The sequence below is a fragment of the Balaenoptera acutorostrata genome, chromosome 10, assembly GCF_949987535.1.
Source record: "Balaenoptera acutorostrata chromosome 10, mBalAcu1.1, whole genome shotgun sequence".
NCBI classification, from domain to species: domain Eukaryota; kingdom Metazoa; phylum Chordata; class Mammalia; order Artiodactyla; family Balaenopteridae; genus Balaenoptera; species Balaenoptera acutorostrata.
Window position 1 is genome coordinate 5,346,945 of NC_080073.1, and position 18,710 is coordinate 5,365,654.

At 40.1% G+C, this 18,710-nt stretch overlaps 1 protein-coding gene across 2 annotated transcripts in view; it reads right to left on the minus strand.

Annotated features, from left to right (window-relative positions):
- Positions 1-16,497, minus strand: part of PPARG (peroxisome proliferator activated receptor gamma) — a 130,468-nt gene extending 113,971 nt beyond the window's left edge. The window contains exon 1 of one of the 2 annotated variants that reach the window (XM_057555687.1): positions 16,394-16,497. The gene's annotated coding sequence lies outside the window, so the exon portion shown is untranslated. Of the gene's footprint in view, positions 1-15,379; positions 15,549-16,393 lie in introns of those variants that run through there. The other variant, XM_057555688.1, reaches the window with a different exon arrangement.
- Between the last annotated feature and the right edge of the window lie 2,213 nt (positions 16,498-18,710).

Here is an 18,710-nt window from a genome sequence, read left to right on the forward strand (position 1 = left end):
TTCCCCCCAAATATGGTAAGGCTATCACTCCTATAGGAGTCTAGTTCTCTGGATCTTCCCAAGTACAATTAATCTGCGATGATTTTAGCTGCTAAAATGTTCACAATTACTGTTTGATTCACAATTACTGTTTGAAGCCTGTAACAACTAAGTGAAATAAGTTGAATAATAAAAGTTATTTGAACTTTCACCCACATCAAAATGGAATCCCAAAGACATTCCCCAAATGGGTAGCCATGTCTGGTCTTGTTCAACCTTAGCGTTACATTGAACAAATGATTTAGAATCACGTCAGCAGCCTGTGATTTACGTAACTCACTTCTGCAGAAATTCACATTGCTTGTGAAAAACATAACATGGAAGAGGAACTTACTACAAATATGACAATTCGAAATAAATGAACGCTGAGAAGGCATTAGAGAACAGTACTTTCTTTAAAAAGAATTGTGGAACTAACTGCACAGATATGTTTAAAAATCAAATTTGCATTCAAATTTAGGGAAATGTAGTTACCCGTATGATGAAAATGGTAGTATACATTGATGTTCCAATATAGTCAATTAAGAAAGAAATAGGAGTGTAATCCGCAAAAATGCTGAATCACTACGCTGTACACCTGAAACACACAATATTGTAAATCAACTATACTTCCATTTAAAAAAAAGAGAAAGAAATAATGTTCTCTAAGTTAATGTTGTAGAACAAGAAATCACCTTAAAGTTGAAAGGGACTTTATAAGCTCCCTAATTCATTTCTTCTATCAAACAAGACTTCTTAACAGATGGCCATTCAGATTCTGCATGAATCTCTACTGACAAAAGCATGTACTTCCTCACAAGGCAGCCTTCCCCACCGTTGGACAACTGTAGTCATTAGAATTCCTTCCTTAACCATTCACCTGTCGATGGACACTTAGGTTGCTTCCATGTCCTGGCTATTGTAAATAGTGCTGGAATGAACACTGTGGTACGTGTCTCTTTTTTTCTTTACACTGAGCTCATGTATGCCTCCCTTTAATTTCTAGCAATCCTTTGACAAGGGCTGTCTATGACCCAGGAGCTCCATAAGGGAAGGGACCAGTCTGCCTTGTCACTGCTCTTGTCCGGGGTCAGCACGACACGTGGCACAGAGTAAAGTACCATAAAGAGGAGCCATAAAAATGAGTAAATGGCTGATGACTGCCCCGTAGGACCCAGTCAGTAAGTCCAGTCCATTTGTCCTTTAGGGCAGTGGAGTTCTACTGGGATGAGGCTTTTTTTTTTTTTTCAATCTGTTGTGGATACTTTTATAAAATGTAAAACCATGTGCCTAAATGTCATGACAATATAAACTTTTTTTTCCATTAATGATGTTTTTCATTTCTTTTTTTTTTTAAATTAAAGTATAGTTGATTTACAGTGCTGTGTTAGTTTCAGGTGTGTACACCTGAAAAGTGATTCAGTTATACATAAATATATTCTTTTTCAGATTCTTTTCCATTATAGGTTATTACAAGATACTGAATATAGTTCCCTGTGCTATACAGTAGGTCCTTGTTGGTTATCTATTTTATATACAGTAGTTTGTATCTAGTAATCCCAAAGTCCTAATTTATCCCCCCCCCTTTCCCCTTTGGTAACCGTAAGTTTGTTTTCTAATATAAACATTTGTAAATGCTTATCCTCAAATCTGCACTTACCTCGTGCCAAGTCAGTAACTAGGAGTGCGCGGAGAAGCATCAGTGCATAAACTGTCCTCAGAGGCCACTCACTGCTTCACAACATCCCTCTCATTTTCTCTCTCTCTGTTCCGACAGGCCCTCTTCATGTTACGTCCAGATTTTGCGATAGCCTCCCAGCTGCTTGCCCTGCACACTACTGCCAAATTAATCTTCTGATTAAATCATCTCACTCTTCTCCTCAAGACCTGGAATCTCAACACTCCTTCCAAGATAAAACCCACACTCCTTTGCCTACATTCCAGACCCGTTCTCATCTGACCTAAAATCTACATCTCCAATCACGTTTCTCACTCCTCACACAGACATACTACCCACTTCCAATGGGATGATCTCTGCAAAATGACCCCCCGACACACGCTTATTCACTAGTCCAGGCTCCGTCTTCTTACACTGGAAATTCTTTCCCCCACCTCTTAGGTCATCGCAAGCCCTGACCTTTTTTTGCTTTTAGGTAAAATTCACATACTTAAAATTAACTATTTTAAAGTGTGTGATTCAATGATATTTAGTACATTCTTAAAGCTGTGCAACCGTCAACTCTATCAAGTTCAAAAACATTTCATCACCTCAAAAGGAAATCCTGCACCCATCAAGCAGTCACTCCCCCTGCCCCGTCCCCACGCCCTGGGAACCACCAATTTGCTTTCTATCTCTACCGATCTGCCTAGTCTGGGTATTTCATATTAACGGAATCATACTTGGATTCCTTTCTGTTTCTTTCCCTGTATATTTTTATTAATTAATTTATTTATTTATTTTGGCTGTGTTGGGTCTTCGTTTCTGTGCGAGGGCTTTCTCTAGTTGTGGCAAGCGGGGGCCACTCTTCATTGCGGTGCGCGGGCCTCTCACTATCGCGGCCTCTCTTGCTGCGGAGCACAGGCTCCAGACGCGCAGGCTCAGTAGTTGTGGCTCACGGGCCTAGTTGCTCCGCGGCATGTGGGATCTTCCCAGACCAGGGCTTGAACCCATGTCCCCTGCATTAGCAGGCAGATTCTCAACCACTGCGCCACCAGGGAAGCCCTCTTTCCCTGTATATTTTTAAAGTCATTTTTCTTAAGGTTACCCTGTCAATCCCTCAGCTTTTTTTTTTTTTTTTTTAATTTTTATTTATTTATTTATGGCTGTGTTGGGTCTTCGTTTCTGCGCGAGCGCCCTCTCCAGTTGTGGCAAGCGGTGGCCACTCTTCATCGCGGTGCGCGGGCCTCTCACTATCGCGGCCTCTCTTGTTGCGGAGCACAGGCTCCAGACGCGCAAGCTCAGCCATTGTGGCTCACGGGCCCAGCCGCTCCGCGGCATGTGGGATCTTCCCAGACCAGGGCTCGAACCCGTGTCCCCCGCATTGGCAGGCAGATTCCCAACCACTGCGCCACCAGGGAAGCCCAATCCCTCTGCTTCTGATGTCTAGTTCAAGCCCCATATCCTCTACAGGCTTTTCCTGGATTCATCCTACACTCCACACTGATCTCGCCATTTTCTGAATTTTCGTTGTGCCTGTTTTCTGCCTTCTTTAGTTTAGTCTTTAATTACCTGGTGCTTTGAATTTTTGGTTAACTGCTTCAACGTTACCCCTTTTTGATTCATGTAGATTATAAACTCCTAGTTCTAGGAGCTGTGCTGTCTCCCTTTGTGCCTAGAAACTACTGAAGCTGTATGCAACTCATCGTGTCCGGCTGTTTATGAATGAGGAGCAAGTTAAGGAAAGTGAAGTCTTGATCATCAGTGAGAGAGAGCTTCAAACCCATGTCAGTTCTTATCCTTCCTTCTATCATGGTCTCCTCCCTGCCATTGTGCTTCTCAGTGTTGTACCTATAGGTACGGGTCACCTCTTTGCTCTGGTAGGAGATGAACAGGTGTGGCTGCAGGAAGATGATGGCAGGGTGCCCAAGGGTGGAGAGGGTGCAAATTCCCTGCGTTGATCTCTTGCTAAGAGACTCCTACCTTCGTTCTACAAGCACAGATGAAGGTCTACCGAGAAAAGTTGGCATGCAGAGATGTCACAAGGCCACATAAAAAAAGGTTCATCTATTTGCTTTGCTTTTATATGTAAATCAGTTCCTTTGTCTGGTATTTTTGATTTGAAGTGGCTCATAAATGCGTATCTACCTTGTAAAAGGAGATTAACTGTTGAACAATTATGGTGATAATACTTGTGATTCATACGTGAAATCACTAAGCGTATAATTATTTTATATATTAAAAACAAATGAATAGGTTAAAACTATGTAGTGTTTTATCTAACAATTGACAAAAAGTTTGAAAGGGAACCGGTTTTATTTTGTGCATGAGTAACAAGTCTAAGTAACATTTTGTATCACACATCCTTATGAACTTTTCTCCAGCTGTAGTACTAAACAGAATTTGTTACAGTTGCCACTGGAAGCCTCCAAGCAAGAAAATAAAACAGTGCTCTCTCGCCCTTAGGCCGTTTAAAACCTGTTCTTCTGACCAGAACAAGTAAAAGATCCAACCTAGAATGCTGAAGGCTATAATTAACATTTTTTTCCCTTTCATATCCCATTTTGCCCGCTTTAGGAGAGCAAAATGGAAATTTCTTCTGGCATTAATTTCATATCATTATGTGTTACAAAAAATGTTAAATAAAATAGAAATAAACATTTTAGAGAGTAATTTAGGGAATTCCCTAAACATGTAGAAAATAGTAGCACTGAGAATCCCACATTGAAAAAGCACAAAGTTGTCCTCAATATCCAACCAAGTTTAAAGTACTTATAAAGTACGGATAATGCGCCCAAGTCCCCTGTACTGTAGGCTGTGAATTAGGGAAGGTATGCAGGGCATATATATGTAAGTGGAATAAGAAGAATTACAACATTCATTCCTACTCTCTAGGAATTCACAATTTTGTTTGGTACACAGAACTTGCACATAAAACTTATAAGACCTGACAGCAAACAATCAGCAAATACAACGTGTAATATAGAATCTGGAACGCATAAAATTACATTTCAGAGTAGATCTCCCTTCTAATTGTTTTACTTCAGCTAAGATTAAAGTTAGTTTGCATTTTCTGAGTTCAATAGCTGGTGGCCAGGGTAAATATTTCACACACATGTTGTATGACAAAGGAAATCAACCTGACATTTAAAGCTTAACATGTATAATAAGAACAAAATAATGTGTATATGCGCTGTATTTTGTGAGGATTGGAGATCATTCTAGCAGGCATGGTCAAATACAAATGAATTGGGACTTCCCTGGTGGTCCAGTGGTAAAGAATCTGCCTTCCAATGCAGGGGACGCGGGTTTGACCCCTGGTCAGGGAACTAAGATCCCACATGCCGCGGGGCAACTAAGCCCGTGTGCCAAAAACTACAGCGCCTATGTGCCCTGGAGCCTGCGCATCACAACTACAGAGAGAAAACCCGCACGCCACAACTAGAGAGAAGCCTGAGCACCACAGCAAAGAGCCTGTGCTGCAATGAAAGATCCCGCACGCCTTAGCGAAGAGCTCGCGTGCCGCAACTAAGACCCGACACAGCCAAAAAAGAAAAAAGAAAAAGAAAATAAACAAATATTTTTAAAAAAGGCATCACCATCTGTTGGGGATGGGCAGAATGGCTGCACTTTATTAAAAAGCAAACAAAAAAACAAATACACATGAATCGTGATATGGCCTAAAGACACAATCATCCCAATATGCTGTGTTCCATCACTTAATTATTTTCTCAGCTTTCACTGTGTGGTTATTTGCCTGCCTAGTGCTAGCTGCTGGTTCCCCTACCCGGTCTGGAAAGCACCTGTCCCACCATCTATAAGGCCATGTCACCAGGTGGGCAGATTTTGTTTCCTATATAAGGATATTTGGTGCTGAAAAGCAAGCAGTCATTTAATAAATGTTTATGGATTTTGAATAAACTGTGGTCAGATCTGTAAAATTTGAAGGTTTTGGTTACATCTGCATTGAGATGCACTCTAATATTCCATGTCTGTATATGAAAAAATTAATTCTTTTTAACTTCATATAAATTCCTTCAAAACCTATTTTCCTTATAATTTTTTCCCAAAAGTTACATGTTGTTCGGGATTTATCTCTAAGTGGTCAGTAATATATTTTCTGCAAATTTAAAAACAACTGAAATGGTAGTCAGACAACTGGATTGTGAATATAGAAGTTGGAAATAGCTATAATACTTAAATTGACCAAAGGATGGTCATTTGAAATAAGATCTGGGTCTCCCTTTACTCAAATATTATATTCCAAATATGTAAAAGTTCTAAATATGCTTTTAAAGGTAAGTAGCTAACTTTATTTCCCAGGGGAAAAAAGTTGTGTGTTTTTTTCCATTTTAAAGGGATAGTCCCAGTGAAATTTGTTTTACATTTTTGTTAGGTGTAAATAACTTTTTTTGTAAATAAAGTTATGAACTATATTCACTTGGATAGTTAACCACTTAAATATACCCATTTTGAAAATATTATAAAATAAATAACCCTTCTGCAAAGTGAGTAAGTACCCTATCATTTGGATTTTCAAGAATAGTTAATAGCTTATTAACAAAAGATGCATTCCTACATCTTTTGCTAATAAACTTTACTACTGAGAAATAAAGTAATATAGTAAATACATTATACATTATATGTGATACATACTACATACATATAACCTAAAATACGTAATAATAAGAGATTTAGGAAAAATATTCAAGGACACAGGTTTTTCCCTACTTCACACAGAACTGAAAGATAGCCACCTGGCTCCACGTTGCCAGGCTGGCCTGGCAACACTGCCTGGTCACAAGGCAGGGATTAGGCTATTGCCTCCGCTTAGTCACCATGTCTCCCATTAACATCCTTGTTAAATCTAGATAACGATACTCATGAACATCAGGAGGGATGTATTTGTCTGTCTTGTTCATTGCTTTACCCTCCTTCTCTAAAACAGCTCTTGGCACAAAGTAGGAGCTCAACAGATTTTTGTTGAAGAAGTAAGTCTTCATTAAAAAGGAGCTTCTTCTCCGTAGATTTGCTCTGGGGGGGTATCATCACCAAGTTTGTGTTACCCACAAATTCTGAGAGCCATAAACTGAGTTTTGTTAGCTGAGGTTTGCCTTGGGCTGTACTGAGAATTAAATCATAAGAAATGATAGGGGCAGGGCAGGGCAGGGTGGGGGGGAGGAGAAAGAAGAGAGAAATATTACTTAGTATCTCTGATATAAAGTTTCTAAAAAGCTTTTAAAACTTTGTTTTCATTTAGATAAAGACTATTCCAAAGACATCAGACTGATACAAATTTCTCAAAAGAAGTTCCAAAGAAAGTGACAAGAAAAATGTAACCTGTAATCTGGGTCAAAGGCAAAACTACTTAATATTCCCTTTGGGATTTCTAGAACAATGCAACAGAAAAAAGGAAAAATTAATTAATTCAAAGGATATTGCTCTGTGTATGTGTATTGTATACACACACACACATATATATATATTGCTGTGTAAGTGTGTGTTTGTGTATATATATATATATATCTTTTACAGCGTTCACTCAGAGGTCTGACAAGATTTTGGGAAACCTCTACTCATTTGCTATTTTAAAGCTCTTGTTATTTTAAAAATTATTATCACAAATTACATCAAGGTCTCATAATGACCATTTGTAGTAGAAGTTTACCTTCATGTGCTTCTCCATCAGCTATTTATGGTTATAAGTTCAGTATTCTGTCAAGAGTTAGAAGACAACTCTATCCTGAGGTTATTTAATTTTAGGGGAAAAAACCCCATAATAGATATATATATATTTTTTAGAAAAAGACTTAAAAGGGGGGGCTTGAAAATAAAATAGCTCTGGAAACCAGTGTTAAAAAAAAGCTTGGTTGTTGGTGTATGCTAAAGATCAAAGAGTGCACAGGCCCAAAGAAATCAACAAAATCAAACCTTATGTATGGCTGAGAAAATTAAGAGGCTGTAACGAAGATGGGATATTTTTTCCTCCCAAATACAGGCTAGTCCAGGAGAGTACAGACAAGCCCAATATATGAACTAAAATTATGTATGAAATAAAACTAGGTATAACAGCAATGAATTCATGTAGTGTCTCACATTATCGTCGATGGCTTTAAAGGAATAAAAAAGCTAGACGGGTTCTCAATGTTTAATTTACTTTTTGCTTGATCTTTACTGATCAGTGTCATAGACATACTAAAAAAAAAAGCAATAAATGTAGGCTTTTAATTATAGACGTAATTTTATATTACTGGCTAAACTTTGGAAGAGAGAAAAATATAAAAACAAAAAGCCCTCCATACCTCACTATTTTAATATAACTGTCATAATTTTTGTATAGTCCCTTCCAGACTTCATATATACATGTTTATATAAGGTTGCAATCAATGGTGCACATACATTCTTTATGTTACTTTTTAAAAAATATTTTTCAGGTTTGCTCTAGTTTTCTAATTTGTCATTGATGATTACATAACATTCCACCTAGTGATTACACCATAATCTACTTAACCATTCCCCTGCTGTTGAATAGTTATTTCCAAATATTGGTTCCTATAACAATGTTTGTATGAAGGTCTTTGTGTATGTGGCTTGTCCTATATCCTACAATTCTTTGGAAAAAAATCTCAGAAGTGAGGGTATAGCAGCAGAGGGTGCAATATATTGCCCAATTGCTTTTTTAGCAGGCAGAACTAAGTGACAGTGACATCAGCTACACATAAGAGTACAAGTTTCTTCAATTCCTGAATTATAGAATTTTAGGATTTAAAAAAAACTATCATCAACAATCACTAGGACTGGCACATTTTCTACTGTTATTAAACTGGAACTGAAGTTTACAAATCCATATCTTGTAAGTCTGTTTAATGTGGGTCTTCTAGGGTCATATCATCCTCAGAGATTTTATAAAATCCAGTCTTTGAACTTGGAGGCTCAGGATTCCTGGCAACCATTCTAAGGTAAGAGGAACCAGTGATGCTTGGACTAAGACGGGAGCCGGGGAGCCTCTACTGACACAAGCTTATTGAAAACAAGACTGAGCTTCTCTAAGTAATAAAATGCCAAACCAACAGAGGTAATTTTACAGGATGACCTCAAGAGATTCTACCAATAGAATAATATGGCAAGGGACTTAACTATAGGCAAAAGTAAGGCCTACTAAAAATAATCCAAATTAACTGTGCAGAGCATTGGGCTCTAGGCTCTCAGATGGGATGCAGGGATCATCTGGAGTGAGAGGTTTCCAAACAGTACACATGAGAATCCCCTGAAGGGCTTGTTAAAAGACGGATTACCGGGCCCCATCCCCAGAGGTTCTGATTCAGTAGGTCTAGGGTGGGGCCCGAGAATTTGCATTTCTACCAAGTTCCCAGATGATGCTGAGGCTGCTGGTCCAAGGACCACACTTTAGATTACTTCTTTATTTTTTCTTTATTCTTTTAAAATCATGCATTAAGTACCTAATAAGTACCATGCTATGTGCTGGAGATACAAAAAGGAATAAAACCAGTTAGTACCTGCTTCAAGAAATTAATAATCTATGTTTTTGTAGACATTGCACTGCTCTAGTCCTAAAAGTCAACAAACTTGGACCTTGTTGAAAACAAAGTTTAAAAATATATTATATTGCCTTTAAATAAAGCCAGGGTATTTCTAATTAGTTCCAAACGCTTTAGGAAAACATGTAGTAATCCTACAATGGCAAATGCCTGAGTGTTTTCTTCACTCTTCTGGATTTTATTAACATATGCAAATAATTTGTTACAGTATCTTCTTCATTTATATATATACCATTCATGTGTTTGTTCTCTCTCATAACTCCATCCACCATATAAAAAAGAGAAAGATTTTCTATAAGTACTTGTCCATACACAATCAAAACCTTGTTTACAAAACCCAGGTAATTATCAACTGACAGAAAAGAACAACATTGAGTACGGTAAGACTTGGGGATTCTCTGATTCAGATTCAGACTTCAGTAACACTGTGGAAACGTGAATGACAAGTAAGCAATATGCTTAGTCATACCCATGAGGGTGGCCTATACTTGTTAAACACTGCCTATCAGCTGATTCACAGAATTAATGAACTTGCTTTTGAGGTGGCTGCTAAGCTTCTATTTCTATCAGATACACGTTGGCTTCCCATAACTATTTTTGGAAAAAAAAAAAAAGGCAAAAAAAAGTAGGTATAAGATTTTGTGATCTGTGGATCTGCCAAAGTATTAGGCATTATTTATATGTCTTTGGCATATTGTTTATGACATGATTGAAAGACTCCTCTCATTTCAATCTATTAGAAAGCTACTTTAAAAGTCTGGAAGAACTAACTCATGAAGAGATTACATAATTTGTTTAACGTCACAGAGAAAAGACATAGCAAGAGGTAATATTCAGATATCTAATTACATTAACCAACTACTAACTCCTGGCCTTAAATTTGATAAGATTTCTTGGATAAACTGACATTTAGGAATGACAATTTGTTTTTCTGAAGGAAAAAAATGGTTCAATGAAGAATTACGATGCATGTTGATTTTTTTTTTTTTTTTTTTTGCCACACCACACAGCTTGTGTGGGATTTTAGTTCCCCAGCCAGGGATCGAACCTGGGCCCTTAGCAGTGGAAGCACTAAGTTCTAACTACTGGACTGCCAGGGAATTCTCGTGTGTTGATTTTTAAGAGAAAAACAAAATTCATGTGTGGGAGAACATATCCCTTCCTATCACGGCTATTTCAAGTGGCTATTTTCATATTTGGTTTCGTGAAGGTTGGTTTATGGAGAATTGGGGACATGAATCACTTTAATTTTATTTTTCCTTCTCCTGATCCCCTCTTTCAAATTCCAAGTGTGTTTACTATTCCTTAAAAGCCTTGCTTGCAGGTAGCAAGCACACCAGGAACTAACCTTTCAAATTTTTGCTGAGGATGTCTTAAAGAATTAACCCTGCTGGAAATACTGGCATTTTGCAAGTGGACTCCAAACTTTCAAAGGACACAGACGGTGTTGGCGGCAAAATGACGGCCAGTGGGGTGGGGTCAATGTTAAGGAGTTCTTTCCAGCACCTCATCGTTGCCCCTGGCAGTCTGATAGGTATGTTTCCCCATCGCCTTTGCTGTAAAGGAATAGTTACTCCTTAAACATGCAGGATAAGAATATCCTCTTTCCATTCACTTTCCCAGATTCTCTCCTGAAGCAACTTATAGAGCCCAAGAGAGAAACAGTGCTAAGTGGCAACTTTAGAATTTAAAGCTGTCCTAAAAGTCTATGATGTCACCGAGGGGCAGGGTAAATTCTTAGAAACCAACCCTTTCATTCAGGTGTCTGTACGGTTACTGTGCAACCCGCCGCGTGTGGGAAGTGAGCACACGCAGATCTCTTACACTCCCACTCAGGGTATTTCCCTACTTTTCTCCCTCCTATCTACCTTCTCCTTATCTGTGGTAAACTGCAGACTTCTCACCCCAGGTCTGCGCTAATCTGAACTCTTCCCAGAAGGTCAGGAAATGTGTCTCAGAGAGGCTTATCCACATATTACAATTCTCCTAAATGAGTCCACAAATTAAAGTGCTCCTTAAAAAATCAGGTAAAACTAGCAATGAATTTATTTTCTAAAAACCAGTGAAGTGGAAGAAAAATGTTTCTTAAACAAGACACTGAAGCAAATTGAACTAAACTATTACAGGATTGAGTGTAAATCCTCCCTGTAAGGTTTTAAATCTCTATTGTAAATGATTCATGGTACATGAATTGATGACTTCATTTCTTTCCTTCACATCTGAGAAGTCACAGTAGAGAAAAGAACCTCATTGCACCCCGTCCCTCCAAAGATTTTCAAGTTGAGAATGGCCTGGTCACTGGAATAGCTGAAGGTATAGCAATGGCTCTGAGAAAGCCAAACTAGACCGTGAAGAGAGCGGAAATTAGGGCTGCTCCCCACTCCCCACCCACATAGGGGAAGCCACCGAAAGCATGGAACACTCATCTACAGGCACTGGCCTAAGCCATTCTTTGCCCTCTGCCCCCCCATCCTTTTAGTTAGGTCCCCACTTGGGCTCTGTAGCTGCATACTCAGGGAACAGGGTGGGAGGTTCAGGCCTGGAACCAAGGCCCTTACTTGCTTGCAAAGGAGACAATAAAATGGATTATTTAACAATCCATAAGGAGAATTTAAAATTTATTATTTGGATGATGCACGGTTAATTATATGCTTTTCCAGTGAGTCCCTACCTACTAGTAAACTGTTGGGTTCCTAGGAGGCAAATTCACTTTTCAAGCCACTAAAAGTCTATTTTTTGGCTGCAGCTTCTTAGAAAGAGCCCCAAGTTTTATAACAAGCACAGTCACTATTTAGTCTTTAAGCTGTGACACTAAAATGTCTTTTGATCTGAAGGATCATAGGCCTCACTAGAAAACAAACACACATTAAGTATTCACAGGGTGCACCATAAAAATATGTAAAGAATAGAACTTTATCAAATAAAAGCACAGCCTGCACCTTCTAAACGCATTAGACATAGAAACCAACACGAAAGGATACACACTGTGTCTACGCAGGACTCACAGAGATATTATCAGTAAAACAAAAATAATTCCTAGGCTGATTTTTGTCCAAAGTCACCAGAGAATAGGAAATACAGTTTTAAGCTGAATAATGATGAAATTTCTCATTTCAGAAACATTTTATAAATTGATCACCCCATGGCAAGCATTATCTTCAGTTCATTCTTAACAATAATCTCAAAATTAATACTAGGGTAAACTATTAATAGTTGGAAAAGTATTAGCTCAATTAAATTCAGGGCCAAGGTCATATCATTTAAGATACACAGGTTTGCTGATAAAGTCTGAAAATCATACAAAAAAAAGAGCAAAGAACAATAATTGCAATACTTTTCCCATTTCATTGATAAGGAAATGGAGATTTAGAATGGATAAGTGACTTGCCTCACTATAATTAAAATGGTTAAAAATGTAAACATTCACATTGTTATTAAAACATAGGTGTGCATTGACTGTTGAAGAAAAATATGAAGAATATATAAACCTGTTTTTTAAAATAAAAAAATAATTTAAGTATATACCATTATCGGGGATAGCTGTTGTCTTAATATCTCCAAAAGTTTTCCCCAAAATACGATCTATTTTATTTGAGCTGATTTCCTTTCAAGAACCTACTTAAGTATTGTAGGTAAATAAAAATTAAAATATGACATTTTTATTAAATAAGCTTCAAAAGATATGCCATATAACTCCCCCAAGCCTACCTCTGTATTGTGATACAATACAAATAGTAAACGACAAAGCCGAGGAAGATTATAAATAATCTTCAATTTGAAAATTTTATCTAGAAAGCTATGAAGCTAACTGAATGTTGATACACTGGGGCTATCTATGCTAGCTAGCAAGGTGGTTATTTACAGATCTTATTGTACTTTTGTGGAGTCAAATTAGATCGGTTTCAAAGGACCTTTGTAATAAGCATTTTAAATCGCTGCCCTTTTTGTTGCTTTTAGGCCTTAAGAGAGAAAGGGACAGGGCCTTAAGAGAGGTCAGCTACCCTCATGAGGAGATCTGTTAGGAAAAATGAGAAAAGCAAGTTAGAAATTCAGTTTAACAATTTTGAAGGTGTCAGGGGGCATATGTTTACGCCTATAGACTGGTGACTTATAACAAGTTTTCTTGATTAGTGATTCAAAAAAATCCTCTACAGCTGATATTTATTTAGTGGAATCCTATGAGACCAAAAAATTCTTCCGGTATATTTGCCACACCTTATGGCATTATTATATTTCCAAGTTCAAGTGACAGTGAATTCAGCAGAACATCCACAAATTAGAAAGACCAACATTTTCTGTCCTACCCATTGGGCATATATAAATCCTATGAAAGAAGAGAAAGTAATAGACCAGGATATATAAAACATTTGTAAAGTATTATTTTAATATTGTTTTCATGAAAGTCTCCCGTTATTAAAAACCATTTCACAATTTGAAAACTAAAATGAAATGTATTATTAATACTTGTGTATGTTTCCACAGCTGTGCCACTCACACAGCTTTCGAATACATAATGAACTTGATAATTAGGGTTAGTGGCAAACATCCTTATTTTCAGAGAATTACAGAAGAGAAAAATAAGCATTTGTTTATAGTCATATAACTAACTAAGAGCAATTAGCTGTGATCAGTAATGTATTATTTCTAATGCATACTCCTAAAGTCATACTTTTTTTCCTGTATAAATTTTAATACATAGGGACAATACAACTTTAATGTCACAGGGATTTTGGAATTAATATTGTGATTTTTAAAAAATTACAATTTAATGGTTTTTTAAATGTAGTTCTGAAAAATATACAAACGAACAGTAAGGAAACTAGTCCCTTCAAAAAAAATAGTGTATTTAATTATTAAAAATGCCAATTGCAAAAATATTTTCAACATATTCTAAGTTTAATAAAGAATATGACGCTGGTGAATATTTTAGTTTTAATTAAAAAAAGAAATTATATGCTTTTAAACTTAAAAGAATGAAAAAAAAGTGCCCAAAAAACTTAGCCTGGAATTCTCCAAAACTTTATACTTCACTGATGCCATGTTTTCATAGCAGTTTTCATAAAAGCAAGAAACAAACTTTTAAACATGAAAAAGTTCTGATTTAAAAATTAAATCACCAGGTTTTTCCCCCCTTCCACTGATTTGCAAAAGATGGAGCAGTCGGTCACTAATTGATTCTAAGATCTTTAAATTTAAGATATAATCATCGGCAAGTGAAGTGTCAAATATCATTATAATTTAAATAAAGGAGAATGATGAGAAGTACACATGAAGACAAAAATGGATGCTTTTGTAACAAACCTCACTTTTTAGCTAACAGCATTCATTTTACAATTTTGTATATTAAAGAATACTATGGTGCCGTATTAACTTCAGAGTGAATCTGATTGAAAACAGACAACACAAAAATTGTTCTCAAACTTGAAAAAGATCTTTTGAAATATCACTGCAAAAGCTAACTGGTAGCATCTCTGAGTATTTTCTACAGAACTTCCATAGGAGTGGAAAGTATTTCTTTAGAAAGAAGCTGCAATGAGTGTCTATGTCAGTCTCTATTCCAAAAAGGTTTTCTAAGTCATCTAGACCATCAGGAGGTCCTGTTTTCAGTCAGCGATTGATCACTTAGCTATGAACAAGAAGACTGCCACCGAATACCTGGGATCTGTCCAAGATCTGCCCAGCTCCTTCTAAAGGGTGTTAGTCATTGCTCTCTCAATAACTTCAGTTACAATTTGTTTCATGAATGATAAAAACAGTTAACATGAAAATAATGTACTTTAAAATCGAGTTTTTCATACAACTCAGTTAGTCATCTTGCCTGGTTTTGTTTTCAGACGATGATCTATACAAATTAATTTTACATTTTGACCCCAATTTTGAAAGGAAAAGAAGAAAACTTCAGCTTCTGCATGACAGACTTTTTTTTTTTTTTTTTTTTACTTTATGCTTCCTAAAATAATTGACACTATTTTCCCAACCATTATTCTCAGACCCAAGTGAATTAAATTCTCGCGGTAAAACAAGAGCACAACAAAATAATAACGATATAATATCATCACCACGATCATCATGATCATCATCTTGCAAATTTTGGACGCATCACCAACACATTTCAACAACGTGCAGTTACAGTAAGCCGACTCACCTAAGCAATGGGAGTTAAGAAGGATTTAGAAACGCAGCCTTCTGATCACCAGCAGAGGTAAAGGCCCCTTCTTTACCTAACAAGTGACCTTATATAAAACCAGCAGATAGGTTACTCCCAGTTTCTGCCTCCTTACCTCAGGCTCCTCCCCAAATACCGAGACAGAAAGTACCACAAATACACACCCACTTTCCACCCCTTACACGGAGGGACCAGAGACTTCAGTTAAGCTGCCGTACCTCCACCTACCCCAGTCAGGCTCCGAAGAGCAGGAATCGAGCCTGGCACGTGGAGGAGCCACGGCGCCGGCAGGCCATCTTCCCGACCACTGCGGGGGTGGGAGGGGGCCGCGCTCTCCATCCCCTGCCCCCGGGCAAGCCAGCCCCCGTCCCCGGCCTTTCCACTCGGCTCACCGCCAGCAAGGTGCTTAAGGGCACCGAGGCTGGGTGACCCCCAAGTGCGCCCCTAGCTTAACTGTCACCACGACCCCTCAGTGGTCACTGTCTGGGTGCTGGAGGCGGACTCCGTCGCCGCGGGACGCACCCGCACGGGATCCCGCGCCCGGCCACGAAGTACCCCGGGAACAGCCCTCGGACCCTGCCCACTTTCGCCGGGGCTCGGAGACCCGGGTTCTCTCAGACCCCCGGGCAGGCGCGCGCCGAGGGGCCCGTCCCGGCCGCGCGGGGCGCACGGTCTCGCGTCGCCGGTGCGGACCGCCGCTCTCCCCCGCGCGCGTCGCGCGCAGCCCGTGCCCTCCGCCGCCTGTGTACTAGCCCTGCGCCGGGACGTCTCCTCAGGGCGCGACCCTCGGCCGGGACCTGTCAGCCCCGGTGCCCTCGGACCACGACCCGTCCGCCCGGGGCCCCTCCGTCCGAGAGCCCGTCGGCCCCTGCCCCCCGGAGCGCGCCTCAGCGCGGGTCCCTCCGGGGCCCCGCGCCCCTCGGCGAGCCCCTCCGTCCACGGGCCCTCGCCCGGCGCCGCTGCCCCGAGCGCCCCTGGCAGCCCGACTCTGACCTGCGGCGGTGGCCTGGCGGTCCGCTCCGGTGTCCCGGTGGCTGACCGAGCGCCCCAGGCGGCGGCTCCGGCGCGGGCTCCGAGTGCGGTCGGCCCCGCCTGCAGCGGCTGAGCCAGGCCGGGCCGGGGGCGGGCGGGGGCGGGGGCGCGGGGCGGGCGGGCGTTCGAGGGGGAGGGGAACGGCCGGGCCGCCGCCGCCTCGCGCACAGTAGGACTCCTGCTCGCCGCGCCCACTTTCCCTGGAGCGCCTACTGTGCGCCCGGCCTCGCTTGTTCCTCACAGCCGCCGCTGGGAGGCGACCCAGAAATGGTCCCATTTTCCCTGAGGAGGGACCGGCCAGAGCCCAGGAAGATGCCCACGATCACGTCGGGGAGAGCCGAGGTGTGGAGTTCCGGAGCTGCCCTCCCTCTCCAGGCCCGCGGGTCTCGCCTTCGCCCAGTGGTCTGCGGGTGTTCTGTTTTGTTTTGTTCTTTTCCTCAAGTTCTTTTCGATGACATTCTTAAAAAAAAGAAAAAGAAAAAGAAAGAAGAGCATGTTTAGGATCACCTGGTTTTTATCCCATACCCAATGGCGCTGCACACTTTCTGCTCCCCCCCCTTTCGCATTTGTACTTCCCACTGGTATTCATTATTCACTTAAAGCGTCAAAGTTTTAATTGCAAAAATTTAAAGTATTCATTAACCTCTGACAGAATTTTTAAACTTCTTTAGCAGTGTTTTTTACGCTGAGGGATCCGGACACATGGTGCGGGGCTGGGGCGGGACGCGGGGCATGGGAATCTGAAGTTTGGAGTTTGAGGAGCAGTTTGGGGTCGAGCTTCCTCGTGCATGGACCAGGGGGACTCTGGGCAGCTTCGTTTCCTGCCGCTCCCCTTATCGTGACCCATCCAAAGGGGGTTGATAGATATCCAGCCAGAAAGCCCCCTAGTCTTCTGGACTTGAGGCCTTACTTTCCTTACCTTTTTCCAATCCCATTTACTGAACATCCTGTTCTGGGCCTGGCCGTCCTTGGGGAGCAAAGGTGCATAAAAACTGTAATTTCAAGAAGCATATCAATTACTTGCCCAGGATTACTTGCTCCAGTCCTTTAGCGTCTTAATTGGTTGGGGTTGGCTAGTTCTTTTTCCTCTAGGGCAGCTGGTCCTTGTTTGCAGTTTAAAGTAAAACATTATGAGGATGGTTATCACCTCGGAGAAGGTTCAGAGCTTAATTCAATAGATTCATGCCCTCCACCTGTCCCATAAAGTAGGAAGTTAAGAGCCACAGCTGAATAGGGACTTCAAAGAGGACCATTTTATTTATCACTGAAAAACGCCATTTCCTTGCCTGCCATTTAGGTAGTCAGATTGACACGGCTCAGCAGTCTACACTCCAGCATAGAAGTGCTGCATGCATCCCATTTCTTCTTTTTTTTATAAAATAAATTTATTTATTTATTTTTGGCCACGTTGGGTCTTCATTGCTGTGCGTGGGCTTTCTCTAGTTGTGGTGAGCAGGGGCCACTCTTCCTTGCAATGCGTGAGGTTCTCATTGCGGTGGCTTCTCTTGTTGCGGAGCTGGCGCTCTAGGTGTGTGGGCTCAGTAGCTGTGGCTCGCGGGCTCTAGAGCGCAGGCAGTTGTGGCGCACAGCTTTTGTTGCTCCACGGCATGTGGTATTTTCCCAGACCAGGGCTCAAACCCGTGTCCCCTGCATTGGCAGCCAGGGAAGTCCCTAAATACCATACATTTTAAATGTACAATCCAATGATTTTTAGTTTGACAGAGTTTTTTTCCCCCACTTTTATTGAGAAATAATTGACATATATCACTGTATAAGTTTAAAGTGTACAGCATGATGGTTTGATTTACATAAATTGTGAAATGATTACCACAATACGTTTAGTTAACATTCATCATCTCTTACAGATACAATAAAAAGAAAAGAAAAAAATTTTTTCTCCTTGTGATGAGAACTCTTAGGCTTTAATCTCTTAACGACTTTCCTATATATCATACAACAGTGTTAACTATAGTTATCGTGTTGTGTATTACATCTCTAGTACTAAATTATTTTTCTTCCAGTTTTATTGAGATATAATTGACATATAGCACTGTATAACTTTAAGGTGTACAGTATAATGATTTGACTTACATGCATCATGAAATGATTATCACAGTAAGTTTAGTGAATATCCATCATCTCTAGTACTAAATTATTTTATAACTAGAAGTTTGTACCTTTTGACCACCCTCCTTTAATTCTCCCTCCTCCCACCTCTGGTAGCCACAAATTTATAGGTTCAGCTCTTACATTTAGGTCTATGATCTATTTTGAGTTA